General features: G+C 43.9%; 1 pseudogene; it reads right to left on the bottom strand.

Moving 5' to 3' along the window:
* Nucleotides 1-1,872: 1,872 nt before the first annotated feature.
* Nucleotides 1,873-17,091, bottom strand: part of LOC138431330 (melanoma antigen preferentially expressed in tumors-like) — a 64,517-nt pseudogene continuing 49,298 nt past the window's right edge.

Raw genomic sequence — 17,091 nt, 5'->3', positions numbered from 1 at the left:
CTGGCTCTCGGCAGCCAACATCAGGCTTCCGGGGCATCCACCAGGCTCAGGAAATGACCTACTGGGCACTCTCTGGTAGTCCTGGGGTGGTTAGGACTCTGCACTTTCACTGCTGAGGGCGTGGATTCTGTCCTTAGTTGGGGAACTAAGATCCTGCAAGCTGTGTTGGCTGGCCAACAAAAGAAACCAAAAAAGAAAGACAGACATGACCTGTTCCCACCTTTCCTTCCGCGGACAACCCCAAGGCCAACTCCGGTCCAGGTCCATTGCTGTGGTCAAGGAGGAAGCTCCCTGGGGCTTGTGGCCGTGGAGTGATATGTGGTCAGCCTGAGTGTCCGCCAACAAGGCTGATCATCTCACACCAACTGAGAAGCTGGTACCCAGGAGGAGATCAGGCCCTTGGGACAGGGCCGTGTGAGAAGTGGGCTCTACAAGGTGTCCAAAAGGTACACCTTTCAAGACAGCACTAATCCAGGTGGCTAGCCTCTACCCACTTCCTCCGTCTCTAGGAGAGAGCTTGGCCCTTCCATTGTTCTCACAAATCTTTTCCTCTTCTACTCTCCCTGGAACAGCTTCATCTCAAGAAATTGTTGTTCCTTTGCTCGGTTATATCCGCAACCCCAGGGACTTCAGCACACCAGACCTCCCTGTCCCTCACCGTTTCCTGAAGTTTGCTCCACTTCATGTCTAGTGCATTGGTGATGCCATCCAGCCATCTTATTCTCTGTTGCCCTCTTCTTCTGCCCTCAATCTTGCCCAGCATCAGGGACTTTCCCAGTGAATCAGCTGCTTATACCGCATGGCCAATATAGTGGACCTTCAGCTTCAGCATCAACCCTTCTAACAAGTACTCAGGGTTGATCTCCCTTAAGATTGACTGGTTTGAACTCCTTGCTGTCCAAAGGACTTCCAGGAGTGTTCAGCAGCACTGCAACTCGAAGGCAACAATTCTTTGGCGCTCTGCCTTCTTTGTGGTCCAGCTCTCACAACCGTACATGACCACTTGGAAGACCATAGCCTTGACTCTACAGACCTTTGTTGGCAGAGTAACGTCTCTGCGTTTCGACACACTGTCTAGGTTTGTCATAGCTTTCCTGTCAAGAAGCAACCGTCTTTTGATCTCATGGTTGCAATCACCATTGCAGTGATTGTACAGCCCAAGAAGAGGAAATCTGTCAGTACTTCCACCTTTTTCCTTCTATTTACCATGGAGTAATGGGGCTAGATGCCATGATCTTAGTGTTTTGAGTATGTAGGTTTAAGCTGGCTCTTTCACTCTCCTCCTTCATCCTCACCTAATCAGTGCAGAGCGTCTGGCTTCTTGCTGCTTCTTCCCTCAGTTCGAATTCCCTGAGTAAGAAATCATAAAGGGATGGTTTTGTAGCTTCAATGCAAGGGTGGGACAGAGAGGGACCAAAACATGGGATCATGACACATTGAGAAACTCAACCAATGACGACTTGCACCATCTGCTTACCTACAGGATTAAAGGTGATGTGAACGTGTTAGTCAGTCCTATCTGATGCTTTATGACTTCATGTACTGTAACCCAGCAGGCTCCTCTATGGAACTCTCCAGGAAAGAATACTGGAGTGGATTGCCACTCCCTTCTCCCAGGGGATCTTCCTGATTCAGGGACTGAATTCTGAGCCTCCTGCATTGCAGGTGGACTCTTTACCACCTGAGCCAATAGGAAATCTCAAACCAAGGCAGTGCTAATTTCCAGGACATTACTATAGCAAAATTTTGGTGGTCCATGCCGGTCGCACGTTTCGGTCATAAAAAGTGGTATAGTTGGAGCCCACCACTCTGAAGGGGTGCTGTTGTTTGGTTTAGCTGCTAAATCTCCTCTGACTCTTAGAGGACTTGGTCTCAGTAACGAGCTCTGGTGGGAAAAGAGAATTAGTTAAAAGCCTTAGTACGGCCAGGTTGGCAGAGAACTAGGATTTGGAGGAAATTTTATCTTTACCATTTGGCTTAAGCTAAATGCCTCAGGAATAAGGTTTTATTAAAAAAAAGTTACAGATGAATGACACCAAGAAGAAAAATGCCAAGTTACACTCAACACTGAAATACTGAACTCATCAGTGACACTTTTGGACGATCGGGAATAGATTTCCAGCAGCCTTTGAGTAAATATTTGTGTGTGAAAGTGTTTATTCATGTAAAAACAGAATAAAACGTGTGGGGATATCAGTGACATAAAGGCACATTTGGACAATGGATTCAGGGATGTTGGGTTGTCTCTTAGCAACTGGAGGCTTGCCTGGCTGCTCAGTCGTGCATGCAATGCAGGAGACCCAAGTTCAATCCCTGGGTTGAGAAGGTCTCCCGGAAAAGAGATCTGTTACCCACTGTAGTATTCTCAGCTGAAGAATTCCATAGGCAGAGAAGCCTAGCAGCCTACAATCCATGGAGTCCCAAAGAGTCAGACACGGCTGAGCAGTGGGAAAATGGGCATGGGCTGGTGGGTCCCAGAGGCTCCAGGTGGACTGCGGGTGAATATCACCCAGGACTCTGGGGCTGATTTTGCACAGTGAACCCATTTTGGCACCGCCCAGGGTACGAGATGGAGGATTTGCATCTGCTGAATCCACTGGGGAAAATGCTCCAGTCCAGGGCCTGGGTGAGGGTCCCTTGGAAGAAGGTTCCCTCTAGTGATGCTCAATCCTGGACACTTAGTTCAGCTACCAAAGAGGGAATCAATGCAACGCATTCATACAGACAGACTAGGCCGCATCCTCTCAGCTTTTATCACTGTGTTCAAGGCAGAGGACAACCTGTTATTCGCGAATTTCCTATGTAGTCAGAAGTCTTAGAAGAAAACAAGAATTGCAATTTGGACTTAGATTGGAGCCACTTCAGCAATGATGCTTATGTAACTTTTTATCTTCTCTGGACTGCTTAGGAGCTGCAATTTCCCCTCACGGTCCCTCCTTGTCATCTCGAGAATCACCTACTTTCCACAGCTCACCTGGAGCCTAAAACAGCTCAGGACAAATGTGGCAGGTGGGAGGGAGAAACAGAGCTTCGGACTTCAAACTTCACGCCTGATGGACCAATGTCCTCCTTGCTTAATTATTTGTGATCGCCTCAGCTAAGACATCATTCTCTCGGAAAGAATTCCCAAGGGCATCACACCTGACCGCCACCGTGCAGACTCCCAGAAAGAAGTCCGCTTTGACAGCATCTAACCTAGGCCACACCTCTGATCCTAATCAGGAAGGTGACCTGACAAGAAGCCCGGGGACAGAGCGGCAGCATCGTGAGGATTTTCGAGTGACCCGGGCACCCTGGCAATGTCCACAGCAGGCACAGAGTACACGTCCTGACGGCAACGAAAGAGAGAGGCCCATTCTGGTCTACGGAGCTGGCGCCATGCCTTACCTGAGCACCCGGTGCAGGCGGCTATCGAGGAAGGAGATGGAGTTCAGGTAGAGCTCCTACAGGTGGGGCAGGTTCAGGAACTGGGCCGTGAGCTGGGTGATGCAGTGCTCCTCCTGTTTGGGGGCTGTGTGCGGCAACACATGGATGCGCCAGAGCGGCAGCCAGGGCAGGTTGCCCATCTGGCCCAGGTGCAGCACAAACCTTCCCAAAGTGGCCAGATTCCAGGTGCAATTCACCTCCAAGTCCTCGACACAGTCCAGCTGCAACACCTTCAGGATCCTCCTGATGCTCCGCGTGGGCATGGTGGAGATGCTGAGCTTCTGGCAGCTCAGGTGCAGCAGGCTCCTCCTGTTTGGCCTTCTTCAGCAGGTAGCTGAGGGTCTGTTTCAGGGTGTCCTCCTTGACGCACAGGTCAAGCAGCACCTGCACAGGAGCCTGTGCCGGCTTTAGCCCACCTGCACCTCCACTCTGCACCTCTTCTGCATGGACTGGGCTGGTTCGGGCTCCAGCAACGAGCAAACACTGTCCGTGTGGCTGGATCACATGGTCCAGATGTCCTGGTGGGCTTTCCAGTGCAAGTTCAGCAGCTGCAGCTTCCACTGCCTGCAGGGCCACAGGAGACACGCTGAGCTGTGCAGAGGCTGACTGGCACCAGGACCACGCGAGGGCTCTGTCCATATACCACCGCTCCCCCGGCTTCAGGAACCCCCTTGGTCCCTACCTTAAGGGACACTGGTGGGGAGCACATGCCTTTCGTCCCTTCTGCCCCTCAACCAGTCCTGTACATCCGGACGCCTGTCCAAGTGAACCCCTCATCCTCCTGCTCTGGCTGCATCTTGCTCACACCCCCAGGCCCCACCAGTCTGCCAGGTTGACCTTACCTGGGTTGGACCCTCTGAGCAAGCACGACGTCCAGGTCATCGAATGGAGCCTGGAAGGTCTCCAGATGAGGCTGGTGTTCCTTCATCAGGGTCCCCAGGCAGAGGCAGGGGAAGGGCCTGGACTGCACCACCACTTTCAGGGCCTGGGTGTGCCTCCTGGCAAAGGCCACCATAAACAGTGGTGGGAAGAGCTCTAGGGGCAGCTCCTCCAGGGCCAGCATGGCCAAGGCCTCATTCCACAGCAGGCTCTGGCCCGCCAGGCCCAGGAGTTGGGGTGGGTCCTGGACACCCGTTCTGAAGAACCTAATACAGAGTGAGTCATGGGAGGATGTCAGAGAGCCTGTGGGGGCATGGTCTTCTCTGGCCAAGCAACCGGGGAGAACTTGCTGTCCCTCCACCCTAGGAGAACCCAAGGCAGGCTCAGAGATATCCTCTGGCCACAAAGACACAGTTTTGGCCACACTTGTACCAAGACAAGCATCTCTGCAGGCAGCAAAAAAAAGAAAAAAAAAAAAAAAGGGACAAGGTGACCTCTTGCCCCAACTCGTATCTACCAGTTGCTGCATTTATTCCTAGCCCTGCTGGCCAGTAGATACTTAGGAGCCTGACACCTGGCCCCACTTTCTTCAGAGAAAGCTTCTGATTATTACTCAAGGGCCGAAAACAGGAATAAGGAGGTTAGTCCACACAGTCTGTCTCTAAACTCCAACCAATAATTCACGCAATGGGTGCTGTTATGTCACTTAATAAAAAGACATACCTTTCACTCTGTGTCTCTTCTACAAATGTTATTACCATTCAGTTCAATGGAGCAAAACATTCACATTCAGAAAAAAGCCACCACTACTTAATATATTCTACAGATTGTTTTTAAATCCATGGAATTAAAAAAACAGTTTTCAGCTTTTAAAACAAAAAGAAACCCCCCAAAATTTTAAGCTAGTAAAATCACAAACCTATAAAATGATATGAACTATAATCACTGGTAACACACTACAATGTAAAATGTCACCAGATCCTAATTAGATATCTTTCATTAAATCAATTCCTGGAACTTCCCTGGCAGTTCAGTGAGGAGGACTCTGTGCTTTCACTGCAGGGGCATGAGCTCTATTCCCATTAGGGAACTATGACCCCAGATTCTATTTGGTGTGACCGTATCCCCCCACTCTCACCATACGCTATGCCATGCCCCCCCTGCGCACCCCCTGCCAAATTCTGTTTGGTTAAGAAATGTGGTAAAGCTGGCAGAGGAATAGGACAGGGAGACCACTTTCTCCCTCACAAATTCATCAAAAGAACATTTCAGCGATGAGCAAATTCCAAAACACAACTTCTGAATGCTGGCAGAGGACAACAGGCACCTGGAAAAGCAGATCATTGTCTTCAAAAACAGGTAGGAAAAAATATAAAAGATGAAAAAAGAGACAAAGGAGGTAGGAAGGGAGCTCCGTCCCGGGAAGGGAATCCCGTTCCGGGAAGGGAATCTTAAGAAGAGAGGTTTCCAAACGCCAAGAAACGTTCTCCCTGCCAAGTCTGTGGCGAGCTTTGGAAGCACAGAGGGCAACGTAGCAGGAAGGAAACATAAATACATAATTAAAACCAACAGATTTCAAGCCCAACAGTAACTCCCCCAGCAGAAAAGCAGCACAGACGCCTGCATCCGACACTAGCAAGTAGGGGCAGGGCAGGGAGGCGCAGGAGGCGCGGGCTGCAGTGCTTTTTAAGAATCAGGCAGGAACGCCCCGCACATAACCTCAACAAACGAACCTGCGCTAGCAAACCAGACTGTGGGATAGCTACCACGTGAAAAGCCCGAACATAAGACACCACCAGGACCGCACACAGAACCAAGGATGGAACAGAAATAGCCGGTTACAGACCATCCCCCACCGGTGACAGGCAACCAGAACCGTACGGGCTGGAAGGGGGCAATCGCAGCCCCGGAGAGACTTTACCTATGAAACTGCAAGCAGGCTTCTTTGCTAAGACTTCTGGGGGATCTGGACAGTCACCATCCACCTCACAAGGGGCACCAGTGGTACATCCAGAAAACTGAGCAGCAGAGACGGGAAAGGCAATAAGTCACAGTGACCGCGCTCACCACACACCTGAGCTACTCGGACGTGGGAAGGACACAAAAGGCAGTCCCAACCGAATCTGCGCCTCTGAGGGCTTTCCTGAGCACCGAACCTGAGTGGCTTAGACCTGGGAGGTGCGTGCAGCCTAGGGCCGGCCTCAGGCCCTGGAGCAACGTAGAGCCTGACAGGTGTGCATCGTGAGCAGGGGCAGGCCCCGTGGGCCTGAGACACTGAAAGCACATGCAGGTGTTATTTGTTTGCAGCATCCCTCCCTCCCCAAAGCGCAACTGAACAAGGGAGCCAAAAAAAAAAAAAAATAAAAAGTGTCCACCATTGCACCCCCCCCCCCCCATATTAGGACGGAAATCAGACACTGAAGAGACCAGCAAACAGAAGAAATTAAATGAAGGGAACCACCTTGGAAGTAACCCCACACTGCCCACAACACTAGAGGAAGGGATAGAAATATCTTCAATATTTTTACGACCATTTTTTTTTCTTTTTTCTTTTTTGTTGATGTTGTTGTGTGGTATTTTTTCTTCTTTTCTTTTTCTTCTTCTTCTTTTTTTAACTTTTACAAATATTTAAGTCCTCTATTTATCCTTTTAATTTTTATTTTTATAAGCTACTATTACTTTAAAAAAACTATTTTTTAAAGCAAACGCTGTATATAGTCTTTGTGTGGTTGTTGTTTTAATAATTCTTGTGGCCTTCTTCTTCTTCTTCTTCTTCTTCTTTTCCTTAATATTGCATTTTTTAACATCCAAACTCTACTCTAGATTTTTAATCTTTGCTTTTTGGTATTTGTTGTCATTTTTGTACATTTAAAAACCCAAACTTCACTACCCAATTTTACCTGAGAGCGAGATTACTGGCTTGACCACTCTCTCCTCCTTTGGACTCTCCTTTTTCTCCACCAGGTGGCCTCTGTCTCTTCCCTCCCCCTTCTCTTCTCTACACAATTCTGTGAATCTCTGTGTTCCAGATGGTGGAGAACACTTCAGGAACTGGTTACTGGCTGGATCTGTCTCTCTGCTTTTCATTTCCCTCTTTTATCCTCCTGGCCACCTCCGTCTACTTCCTCCCTTTCCTCTTCCCTGTATAACTCCATGAATACCTCTGAGTGGTCCAGACGGTGGAGCACACATAAGGAAGTGATTGCTGGCTAGCTTGCTCTCTCCTCTTTTGATCTCACCTCATCTCATTCCAGTCACCTCTAACTACCCCCTCCCTCTTCTCTCCTCCATGTAACTCAGTGAACCTCTCCGGGTGCCCCTCACTGTGGGTAAACCTTTCATCTTTAACCTAGATGTCTTATCATCGGTGCTGTATAGGTGGAGAAGTCTTGAGGCTACTGTAAAAATGAAACTGAAAACCAGAAGCAGGAGGCTTAAGTCCAAACCCTGAGAACATCAGAGAAGTCCTGACTCCAGGGAACATTAATTGATAGCAGCTCATCAAATGCCTCCATACCTACACTGAAACCAAGCACCACCCAAGGGCCAACAAGTTCCAGAGTCACACACACCATGCAAATTCTCCAGCGACACAGGAACACAGCCCTGAGCTTCAATATACAGGCAGCTCAAAGTTACTCCAAAACCATTGGCGTCTCATAACACATTACTGGTCACTCCATTGCACTCCAGAGAGAAGAAATCCAGCCTCACCCACCAGAACTCCAACACAAGCCTCCCGAACCAAGAAATCTTGACAAGCCACTGATACAACCCCACCCACAGTGGAGAAACTCCATAAGGAAGAGAACGCCACAAATTCCCAGAATATAGAAAGGCCACCCCAAACGCAGCAATATAAACAAGATGAAGAGACAGAGGGATACTCAGCAGGTAAAGAACAGGAGAAATGCCCACCCAATCAAACAAAAGAGGAAGAGATAGGGAATCTACCTGAGAAAGGATTCCAGATATTGATACTGAAAGTCATCCAAAACCTTGAAATCAAAATGGAATCACAGATAAATAGCCTAGAGACAAGGATTGAGAAGATGCAAGAAAGGTTTAACAAGGACCTAGAAGAATAAAAACGAGTCAATAGATAATGAATGACTCAATAAATGAGATCAGAAACACTCTGGAGGCAACAAATAGTAGAATAACAGAGGCAGAAGATAGGATTAGTGAAATAGAATGGTAGAAATAAATGAATCAGAGAGGAAACAAGAAAAATGAATTAAAAGAAATGAGGACAATATCAGAGACCTCCAGGACAATATGAAGCGCTCCAACATTCGAATTATAGGAGTCCCAGAAGAAGACCAAAAGAAAGACCATGAGAAAATCCTCCAGGAGATAATAGTTGAAAACTTCCCAACAGTGGGCATGGAAATAATCACCCAGTCCCAAGAAAACCAGAGAGTCCCAAACAGGATAAACCCAAGGCAAAACACCCCAAGACACATATTAATCAAGTTAACAAAGAGCAAACACGAGAACAAATATGAAAAGCAGCATGGGAAAAACAAGAAATAACACATGAGGGGATTTCCATAACGGTAACAGCTGATCTTTCCAAAGAAACTCTTCAGGCCAGGAAGGAATGGCAAGACATACTTAAAGTGAAGAAAGAGAATAACCTACAGCCCAGATTACGGTACCCAGCAAGGATCTCATTCAAAGACGAAGGAGAAATCAAAAGCTTTACAGACAAGCAAAAGCTGAGAGAACTCAGCACCACTAAACCAGCTCTCCAACAAATGCTAAAGGATATTCTGCACACAGGAAACACAAAAAGGGTGTTTAAACCCAAACCCAAAACAATAAAGGAAATGGCAACGGGATCATAATTATCAGTAATTACCTTAAACGTGCTTAGTCACAGCTCCAGAAAGCTATTCTCTTTTCCTTCTAAGGACAGGCTTACCTCTGTGGGGCTTGGTATTTAAGTATTCCCTTTGGTTAGATTCCTTGCCTTCAACCCCAGCTCAGTGCTGACAACCTTCAGGTCTCAAATAGCATACTATGCAACTGGTGCATTTTACATTCTTACCAAAGAAAGTGACTGTCAGTTGTATCTCCACAGTATTAATTTAGCCACAAGGAATCTTCGGCAAAACTAAACAAAACGTTAGAGAGATGACAGCACTTCTACGAAATATGTTGTCAGCTTTACAAACGACCTATAAACTACAAAGTCGTCACGAAATAGACATCTACTTAACACACATTTCATTATTAGATTCTTTCTTTGTATATAACCATTTTATACTTTCAGATTTGCAACTGGTACTTTTTCAAATATAACCGGTGCTTTTTTTTGCTTGTTTTTAAGTCAAGATTTAACTGATGTCTTTAAGATGTTCATTTTAACATTGACATCATTCATAATTCCAAATACATAAAAGATGATGACAAAAACATCATAAATACAAAAAATAAAAATGTAGTTATATTATTATAGCCTCTGATAAATGATAGCAAAACTGGAACAGAAACATTTTAAAAACATTTAGTGATATTTCAACATTTTTCTAATCTTTTTTGATTTCATATTTCTCATGTGCTTTAGAATGCATTACAACATCAGTAGAGTATTGGGCTTCCGTGGTGGCTCAGAGGGTAAAATGTTTGCTTGAAATGGAGCCCTGGGTTCTAATCCTGGGTTAGGAAGATCCCCTGAAGAAGGAAATGGCAACCCATTCCAGTATTCCTGCCTGAGAATCCTATAGATGGAGGAGCCTGTAAGGCTACAGTCCATGGGATCGCAAAGGGTCGGTCGGGCACGACTGAACGGCTCCACTTTCACTTTAGTCGAGTATTGTCATATGTTTAAAAATCTATAAAAATATGGTAAATAATACTGGTACAAATTTCATCATTAAACATACATATTCAGCTGTTTTAATGCATGATGAGAGAACTCTGAAACAACTTGCGTTTTCATTGTTATTGGTGACCATGCCTGACCTGCCTCTTGAGAAATCTATGTGCAGGTCAGGAAGCAACATTTAGAACTGGACATGGAAAAACAGACTGGTTCCAAATAGGAAAAGGAGTACATCAGGCTGTAAAATGTCACCCTGCTTATTTAACTTGTATGCAGAGTACATCATGAGAAATGCTAGACTGGATGAAACACAAGCTGGAATCAAGATTGCTGGGAGAAATTTCAAGAATCTCCGATATGCAGATGACACCACCCTTATTGCAGAAAGTGAAGAGGAGCTAAGAAGCCTCTTGATGCAAGTGAAAGAGGAGAGTGAAAAAGTTGGCTTAAAGCTCACCTTTCAGAAAATGAAGACCATGGCTTCCGGTCCCATCACTTCATGGGAAATAGATGGGGAAACAGTGGAAACAGTGTCAGACTTTATTTTTTGGGCTCCAAAATCCCTGCAGATGGTAACTGCAGCCATGAAATTAAAAGACAATTACTCCTTGATAGAAAAGTTATGACCAACCTAGATAGCACATTCAAAAGCAGAAACATTACTTTGCCGACTAAGGTCCGTCTAGTCAAGGCTATGGTGTTTCCTGCAGTCATGTATGGATGTGAGTTGGACTGTGAAGAAAGCTGAGCACTGAAGAATCGATGCTTTTGAACTATGGTGCTGGAGAAGACTCTTGAGAATGCCTTGGACTGTGAGGAGATCCAACCAGTCCATTCTGAAGGAGATCAGCCCTGGGACTTCTTTGGAAGGAATGATGCTAAAGCGGAAACTCCAGTAGTTTGGCCACCTCATGTGAAGAGTTGACTCATTGGAAAAGAACTCTGATGCTGGCAGGGATTGGGGGCAGGAGGAGAAGGAGACGACAGAGGATGAGATGGCTGCATGGCATCACTGACTCGATGGACGTGAGTCTGAGTGAACTTCGGGAGTTGGTGACGGACAGGGAGGCCTGGCGTGCTGCATTTCATGGGGTCACAAAGAGGCAGACACAACTGAGTGACTGAACAGAACTGAACTGAATGGAACTGAAGCTAGGGACTGTTGGTGGCAGAGGTAGAGGCCCTAGTCTGTGTATCCAAAGTTGGAGTGATGGAATACAGTTTAAAGTTACTGTAAACATAGGGAATTTAGAAAGATGTTAATGATAACCCTGTATGTGAGACAGCAAAAGAGACACAGATGAATAGAACAGTCTTTTGGACTCTGTGGGAAAGGGAGAGGGTGGGATGAATTGCGAGAATGGCATTGAAACATGTACAATGTCATATAAGAAAAGAATCGCCAGTCTAGCTTCAATGTAGGAGAGGATGCTTGGGACTGTTGCACGGGGTTGACTCAGAGGGATGGTAAGGGGAGGGCGGAGGGAGGGGGTTTAGGATTGGGAACACATCTACACCCATGGAGGGTTCATGTTGGTGTGTGAACAAAACCAATGCACTATTGTAAAGTACAATATAAATAAATAAAGTGACTGTAAACAAAGAAACAGAAAAGAGTTTCTTTTCAGAAATAAAATGTTCAGAATTGATTTTCATACTAAGGGAAGAACTTTTCACCTACTAAGTATTAGTGAACATTCTGGCTAGATATTGTTTTGCTTGAACTTTATGCTAGAGAGCCTATTTTTGACCTGGGAAACACATATTGTACATCTGCTTTAACCATGGAGGATAGTCACTGGGTATTCACTTGAATGGGAAATTAAAAATCTGTTGCAGTTGTCTTTCATCAGTGTACCCTCTGGGGAAGTCAGGATATGAAAATGAGATTGTGAATTTCTGTGCTTTGAAGTTATGTGTTCCTAGTTAGTGAAGATAATTAAGAAGTGTAATGATTCCAGATTCTCGCCTAGGAAAACATTAACATCACTGTTGTCAGACCTGTATTTTGTGGTTAACAGGATCCTTTTCCCACGAGATATGTTTCATTCATGTACTTTCAACTTTAAAGAATTTTCTCTGTGTCCTGGCTCTGCCCCTACAGCTTCAGAACACTCCTCTTTAAACTGTACGGAAGACCATTTCCCAGGCTATGGTCCTTGAGTTTATTTTTATTTTTCTCCTAATTTTAGTATATATAATTTATTGGGTATTTTTATCATTATGGCATAATTTTCTTCAAACTTCGTACTGAAAGTTGTCTCCTATTTAATCATGACATATGATCAGTGAGTCCACATACTACGGAATGACAATTGGCACTTTTTAGCAGAAACCAGGGCTTCCCTGGGAGGTAACCTGCCTAGGAATCTGATGCAATGCAGGAGACCCCAGTTTGATTTCTGGTTTGGGAGGATGCTCTGGAGAAGCAACAGGCCACTCCCTCCAGGGTTCTTTAGGCTTCCCTGGTGGTTTAGATAGCAAACAATCCATCTGCTCTGAGAGAGCCACTGGAAGAGTGGCCTAACAACCCACTCCAGTATTCTTGCCTGAAGAACCCCCATGGACAGAGGAGCTTGATGGGCTATATTCCAGACGCTCACAAAGAATGAGACACGACTGTGAGAATGAGCAGACCAGAAACCAAAATATATTTTTAAGAAATCCTTGAAAACCTTGAAATTTGGAAGTGTTCCTTAGAAAGAGCATTGTAACCCTGGAAAAAAAAAAAAAAACACCATAAAGCAATGAACTTTATTACTCTCTTTTCCCTATAAGATCAGAAGAGAAATGGAGTGTCATTTCCCTTTTTAGAAGCTAGTTGTTCTCGTAGAAACTATGAAATGGTTAAATAAATTATTGAAACCTACTGAAATGCTGCTTTCAAATAAATAAATAAACAAACAAATAAATAAATAAAACCCAATTCAAGACGGATACCAAAGCAAGAACATAATCAAAATCACTTGCTGTTGTGAGACATGGCTTCAAAAGAGAACCAAATTAATGTATATAATGACTGGCTAAATTCTCTGGCAATACGATATAACAATTTACAGTCAATATTGTAAGGGATTTTTACACACAATAAAATAAAAATGCCTTTTACTGATGCATACTTTTAATAATCAAAAGCACTGACTACTTTTCAGACATTCCAGGCCAAGGACATTGAAACAAACTATCTACTTTATCTGCCAAAACAACACGGTGGTGGTGGTCATGATTAGCTGGTAAGTCATTTCCGTCTCTTCAACTCCATGGACCATAGACCACCAGGCTCCTCTGTCCGTGAGATTTCCCAGGCAAGAATACTAAGTCTGGTTTTCATTCTCTCTTCCGGAAGATCTATCTTCCCAACTCAGGGATTTCTCAACCCTGGGTCATCTACATTGGGAAGTGGACTCTTTACCAATGAGCCACCAGGAGAATACCCCAAAGAAAAACAGTATCTACTTAAGTACTTCTTGGCTTTCATATGTATGGTATCAACCTTCCAGCCTATATAGTCTGTGTTGAACTACCCTAGTGATCCATCAATTAATAGTCAGCCTCCCAGTGATTCTTGTCTGGGAAGATCCCACATGCTGAAGTGTAACTAAGCTCACGGGCCACAACTCAGGAGCTCATGTGCCGAAACTAGAGCCAGTGTTCTCAAGCAAAAGAAACATCACAATGGGAAGGCTATGCAGCATAGTGAAGTGCACCATACCACTTGCCTCAGCTAGAGAAAGCCCTTGAACATCCATGACTACCTGGCCCCGCCAAAATAAATGCAATTTTAAAAATAACAAATATTCTTGTCAATGTATGGGAAAACAAATACAGTATTGTAAAGTAAAATAAAGTAAAAATAAAAATTAAAGAAAAAAATAAATAAAATGGAAAAATAAATAAATAAATAAGACCATAAGGGGGGGAAAAAAAAAACAGTGAGTTTAGCAGAGAAGTTAGTTACATATATTTAGCAACAAGCAAATATAATTTGCATGTTGAAAGTGCAAAAATACTTATTTTTCAAAACGTGATAGAATGATACTGATTAGAAGAAATCTATCTCAGAATAAAAATATTCTAGGCAATAGTTCAGCAGGATGAGAGGTAAGGGTATCCCAGCCATCAGAGTTCACATTAGTGATGTGAATGCCGAAAAGCCTATGAAACATCATGTTGGTCAAATAATTCGAGTATCCATATATCCACTTAAGCTCTTAGCTATCTCTCCTGCACCTTTATATTTCATTCTGAAGCCATTTGGATTTTCTGAAAGAATGTGTAGATTTGTTTTGTTTGTGTTAGTTTCTGAGGAGACTTCTCATTCTGCCCACATGCTAGGAAACGTTTACTATATTTTCCATTAATATAATTCAAGTTTCATCTACTCTAACCTTTCATACCATTAATCCCATATTGATTTCTTTTAGCAGGCTCTAGTGATGTTCTTCAAGCTCTTTTAGCCATTCTTTCACTTGGGTATAATGCTCACTGATTTGAATAGCAAATTAACACTTTTCTAATGTGCTTTTAGAGCGTGGTGAGCTGCTCTGTTTCAGGCTTTTGGTTGGAAAACCCTGCCTTATTGTCAGGGCTGCAGTATCTTCTGATACCAAAGGAAAGACTACAAATATTCCAAACAAATTTGATTATGGTAATTAACATTTTCTAAAGAATTAAAGAGTTTTTCATCAAAATATTTATTCCCATGGAAAAAATACCCCCAGCTCCTTAAGTACATCATGATTTTATTAAGGGAATCTGTGAGAACTGCCATGTCTCTGTGCATCGTGACTTCATCAACACACCTCTCTGAGGTGAAAAAACAAGTTAGAATTCACATACTTCAGGAAAGCCATATTTAAATATGGAAAAACCTTGTTTCAATAAGAGTAAAAATGGCTGCATGAGAAGTGGATTGATATTGTTTCTCTATTTTTCTCTGAGCATCTTCCTGTAAGTTGTGTCTTCACTTCTTACTGAAATGGTTGATTCTGCTGTTGTTCAGTTGCTCAGGCATAGTAACTCTCTGCAACATAATAAGGCATGTTATGCTCCTTATTATGCAGCACACCACGCCTCACTGTCCATCACTAACTCCCAGAGTTTGCTCAAAGTCATGTGCCTCAAATTAGTTGTACCATCCAACCATCTCATCGTCTGCTAGGCCCTTCTCCTTCTGCACTCAAGCGTTCCCAGCATCAGGGTCTTTTCCTATAGTTAGCTCTTTGCATCGGGTGGCGAAAGTACCAGAGTTTCAGCTTCAGCAAAAGTACTTCCAATGAATATTCAGGGCTGATTTCCATCAGGATTGACTGGTTTGATCTCCTTGCAGTCCAAGGGACTCGCAAGAGTCTTCTCCAACACCACAGTTCAAAATCATCAATGATTCCATGCGCAACTTCCTGTATAGTCCAACTCTCCCATCCATACATGAGTAATGGAAACTCCATAGGTATGACCTGATAGACCATTAATTGCAAAGTAATGCCTCTGCTTTTGCATATGCTCTTTAGGTGGTTACAGCTTTTCTTCATAGGATCTAGCACCTTTTAATTCCGCGGCTGCCCTCACCATCTGCAGTGATTATGGAGCCCGAGAAAATAAAGTCTATCACTGTTTCCATTTTTCCCCGTGATTTCCCTATTTGATGTGAAGTCACGGGGCCAGATGCCATGATCTTCATGGTTTCAACATTGAGTTTTAATCAAGGTTCTTCACTCTCTTCTTTCTTTCCATCAATACGCTCTTTATTTATTCTCCACTTTCTGTTATATATGTGGTTTCAACTGCAAATCTGTGGTTATTGATAGTTCTCCAAGCAATCTTGATTCTAGTTGGGCTTCATCCAGCCTGGCATTTCACATGACGTGCTGAATATAAGTTAAATAAGCCACATGACAATATACAGCCTTGATGTGCTCCTTTCCCAATTTGAAGCTAGCTCAGTGTTCTATGTCCAAGTGTTGCTTCTTAACATGCCTACAGATTTCTCAGCAGGCAGCTAAAGAGGTCTGGTATTTGCATCTTTCCAGGAATTTCCCATAGCTTGTTGTCATCCGCACAGTCAAAACCTTTGGCATAGTCCAAATCAGATGTCGATGTTTTTCTTGAACTCCTTTGCTTTTTCTCTGATCCAATGGATGCTGGCAATTTGATCTCTGGTTTCTCTGACTTTTCTAAATCCAGCTGTAACATCTGGAAGTTCTCGGTTCATGTACTGCTGAAGCCTAGCTTGAAGAACTTTGAACATGACTGTGCTTACATGTGAGATGTGTGCAATTGTGTGTTAGTTTAAACAATCTTTGGCATAGCTTTTCTTGAGGATTGGAGTTTAAACTAACCTTTCCAAGTTCTGCAGCCAGTGCCGAGCTTTTCAAATTTGCTGGCATATTGCGTGCAGGATTGTAATGTCATAATCTGGTAGGACTTGAAATTCCACAACTGGAAACACATTACCTCTAGTAACTTTGTTCATAGTTATGTACTAAGGGCTGCTTGATTTCACATTGCAGGATGTCTGGTTCTGGGTGAGTAAAGACACCTTCACGGTTATGTGGGTCATTAAGATCTTCTTCTTCTTCCTTTTTTTTTTTTTAAGTTCAGTTCTTCTGTGTATTCTTGCCACCACTTCTTAATATATCTGCTTCTGTTAGGTCCATATATTTTGTCTCCTTTATTGTGCCCATCTTTGCATGAAATGTTCCCTTGGTATCTGTATCATTCTTGAGGTAATCTCTGTTCTTTGCCATCCTATTGTGTTTCTCTGTTTCTTTGCATTGATCCCTGAGGAAGGCTTTTCTTATCTCTCCTTGCTATTCTTAAGAAAACTGCATTCAAATGGATTATCTTTCTTTTTCTCCTATGCCTTTAGCTTCTCTTCTTTTCTAAGTTATTTGTAAGGCCTCCTCAGACAAACCTTTTGCCTTTTTGCATTTCTTTTTCTTGGGTAGGTTTTGTTC

The sequence above is a fragment of the Ovis canadensis genome, chromosome Y, assembly GCF_042477335.2.
Source record: "Ovis canadensis isolate MfBH-ARS-UI-01 breed Bighorn chromosome Y, ARS-UI_OviCan_v2, whole genome shotgun sequence".
Lineage (NCBI taxonomy): Eukaryota > Metazoa > Chordata > Mammalia > Artiodactyla > Bovidae > Ovis > Ovis canadensis.
This window is presented reverse-complemented; position numbering and strand designations above follow the sequence as displayed.